General features: G+C 42.4%; 1 non-coding gene across 1 annotated transcript; it reads left to right on the top strand.

Moving 5' to 3' along the window:
* The first annotated feature begins 1,354 nt into the window (after positions 1-1,354).
* Positions 1,355-1,518, top strand: LOC115072513. Its single transcript, XR_003851569.1, has one exon. It is a non-coding gene; the product is annotated as a U1 spliceosomal RNA (small nuclear RNA).
* The last annotated feature ends 2,076 nt before the right edge of the window (positions 1,519-3,594 follow it).

Below are 3,594 nucleotides of genomic sequence, written 5' to 3'. Positions count from 1 at the left end.
TCCTTAAGGATACTTTGGAGTTTTTCATTGAGAATATGTTGAGATGTTCCAGTGAATGACTCCACACCCATGAAAATATGAGTAGCATTAATTGGACCTAATGAATTATCAAAAAAAAATAAAATAAAGGAGAAAGAGGAGGAGGATGGGAAGAAGACAAACAGGACAAAGACATGAAGTTGGGGTAGGGTGCTGTGAAGCAATGTCCTCTGGGACAAAGCGTCCCATCTTGGAAGGAAGCCCACTAAGACTCCATGTGCTCTAAAGGAAAGTGAAACATTCCATCCTCAAGGAAATTACATAAGAGTCAAGATACTCTAAAGGGAGATAAAATATTCACCTACAGAGAAGCTCATTAACCTCAGGAAGAAAGTCACTCAGTAGTTTCAGAAAATCCCTGAAACTGATCAAATACATTAGCTGACTCTTCCCCAACTGTATAAATGCTGAGAGACAGTCAACCAGCTGAGCTTCTTAGAAGAGGTTCAGATCATCCAAGCCACATGGAAGAAAAAGAGATCAGACAAGCCCTCTTGAAGAGACTCAGACCAACTGAGCTGCCTGAAGAGACACTCTCCAACCTGCCTACAACTTATGCAGGGAGCTCCAGGTTTCCAGCTTTCCTGGGATGTCACTCAGGCTGAAGTGGGTCTTGGTGATGCAACTGTCTGAGCCAGCTCTGCTCCTGTAAGTAATCCCTCACCCATATTCCTGTAAGGAAGCCAATAAGATTCACTAATTCAGCAAGTTGGATTTTGATGGTATTCTTACTTTGGTCTATTATCAGTTCCCTATTTAGGGTGAGTAGATGTTTGTTCATGTCTCCCCAGGAATAGTGTCACACAACATGGGAGACATGCTTGAACGCATATAGGCAGGATTGGAGGGGGAAATGGGGGGGTTGGTGTGGATATGAGCATATTCCATTTTATGCATGTATGAAATTCTCGAAGAGTAAAAAAGTATTTAAAAAATTTAAGTACAGTTTATTTCCCAGCCCCAATTAGAGCTAATTTGCAGAGCTAAGGCTTTTGTACCATCAGTGAAAGTATCAAAACAATTTAAAGGGCGAAATATTATGGAAGCAACTTTGCAAACCCATTAAAGGGTCGTCAAGATCCCCAGGGGACCATAGACACTTAGAACCCAAAATCTGAAATTTAAAGTCACCAATGCCTCTTGTTCTGGGCCTTTCAAGTGCTCTCTTCATACCCATTCTGGCCTCTTTGTAATCATACACCAAGAAACAGCCAAAGTGAAATTTCAGTAAAACTATATTTCTTTTAATCATATTACCCCTTTCAGAACCCCTTTATGATTTCTCTTAGGACAAAATTAAAACACTTGCTATGTTATACTTAACTGGCAGGAAGATACTGTGATCAAGAAGGTGATTTTTCTCGGGGGGGGGACTCATCCACTGCACTTCGGATATACTGACCCCACAATTTCCCCAAATGTGAGAAACTTGACTACACAATTTGTGGTAGTTGGGGGCTCCATTCATGCTCTCACTTTAAGAAAGGATGACAAAGCCATCTATAATCCAGTCTCTGCCAACCACTGCAGATTCACCTCCCCTGATTCTCCTCCTGATAGTCTGCACAGAACTAACTCCTTCCCATTCTTCAAGTACAGTACATCTATTCTTGTCCTTGGTCTCAGCACATGTTCTTTTGTCCTGTAATGCTTTTCCATATGCCACTGATTCACTTCACATCTCTCAGCTATTGACTTAAATCCCACTTATAGTAGTTAATTTTTGGTAGTTGTGATAAAATACCATGACCAAGGCAACCTATCGAAGGAAAAGCTTATTTTGGTTTATGGATCCAAAGGGCAAGAGTCCATCAGGGTGGGGGAAACAAGCACATTCAGGAAGCGTACAAAGAAAGCTGAAAGAAGAATAGGCCATAAACTCTGAAAGCTTCCCCAGTGATGGGCTTCCTCCAGCAAGGCCACACCTCCTGAAAGTTCCATGACCTTCCCCAACCAATGCCAGCAACTGACAAGGTGTTCAAACACTTAAACCAATGGGGGATACTTCTTATTAACATTCCACTTCTTGGCCCTCATAGGCTCATGGCTACATCATAATGCTAAATACATTTACTCCCACTTTTAAATTACCCATAATCTTTAACAGTCTCAACACTGTTCCAAAGTTCAAAGTCTCTTCTGAAATTCAAGGCACTCTCTTAACTGTAACCTCCTGTAAAATGAAAAAAGAAATTACATACTTCCAACATACAATGGGACTGAATATACATTCTGTAACACCAAATTCTCTCCTGGGAGACCCTCATGTGCTGTCTTGGCTTCCAGGCCTATGCTGTCCTAAGGCCCGATGGACAAAACTGACACCAAGCATTCCATTTGGGGTTTTGTATAAAGTTTATGTCCAAAAGAGGGTTACTTACAAAGACTCATGGGCTCTTTCCCCTAAATCTTAGCTGAGCTTTTTGAGAGCCACCACTGATAGTGTATGCACCCCTGCCCCACTAAGATGACAACTTCCTGCTGCTTCCTGACTTCCTCAGACCCTTCCTCTCATGCAATTGAAGCTGACCGATTGAGTGGAAGGGGTGACTCTCTCCCCCCTCAGTCTACAGGATCTCTTCGAGTTCAGACCTTCAGCTGCTACTGGTTCCAACACATTCCCATTCCAAAAGGAAGAAATGGGGACATAATGAAGAAATACTGGACCCAAACAAAACTTAAAACTAGCAGGACAAACACCAAATGCTATAGTTCCATGCTGGGTGTTTTGGACATAGTCACAAGGGTCTTAGATGACTCTGCCCCTCCAGCTTTGCTGCCTGCAACGTACTTCTCTCTCTCCTTAGCAGATATCTCATGGCTCTGACATCTCCAACATCTTGGGGTCTCACTTCAACTCAGCCTTCACTTTCATAACTTCACACAGTAGCCGCCAAGGGCCTTCTTTATTCAGAGACTCCCCTGCTGCATACTGCCTGGCATCAGAGGCTCCAAAACTGTGGATGAAGAATTAATGACCCCCTCACTTTTCATCTTTCAGGCTCCTAATTCCATGAAGGTAACACTGCCAAGTTAGATTGCAAAGGAGCCCAGCCCCCTCTGACAGCATATCAGGCTTACTCCTTTCACAAGTTGGAGGCTTAGATGTGTGGAACCTTGACCTGAGGGAACTCTTTCCATTATTCTAGTGCAGATCAGAAGGCCTCTTCTTAGAGGCACTAATCTCCTTAACAATGAGAACCTCCCTTCCAGCACACACTTTGACTGCAGCATTAAGCTTCCTAGTGCCCTTTCCAAACCATACATTTAATATTTCTTTCTGCCCAACTTTCTCTTTTTCATTGTAAGCCTGCATAAAATTTGTCAGTAGTAACCAAGCCACAGATTCAGTGTTAGAATGGAGGTATGTCTTAAAATTTCATCCACCAAAGAAATTAGTCCATTACTTTTAAATTCAACCTCAGGCAAGTTCATAGTCATTGGGTAGAAAGCAGCCAGATTCTTTCTCAAAATATCAAAAGAATAGCCTCTAGCCCAGTTGGTGTTTAGGTCTTTGCTTCCTTCTCCCTCTGAAATATTTTGAGCCATGCCTCA

This window comes from Nannospalax galili, unplaced genomic scaffold, assembly GCF_000622305.1.
Source record: "Nannospalax galili isolate Female #2095 unplaced genomic scaffold, S.galili_v1.0 scaffold142, whole genome shotgun sequence".
NCBI classification, from domain to species: Eukaryota; Metazoa; Chordata; class Mammalia; order Rodentia; family Spalacidae; genus Nannospalax; species Nannospalax galili.
The sequence above is the reverse complement of the archived record's forward strand: the minus strand, read 5'-3'. Positions and strand labels throughout refer to the sequence as shown.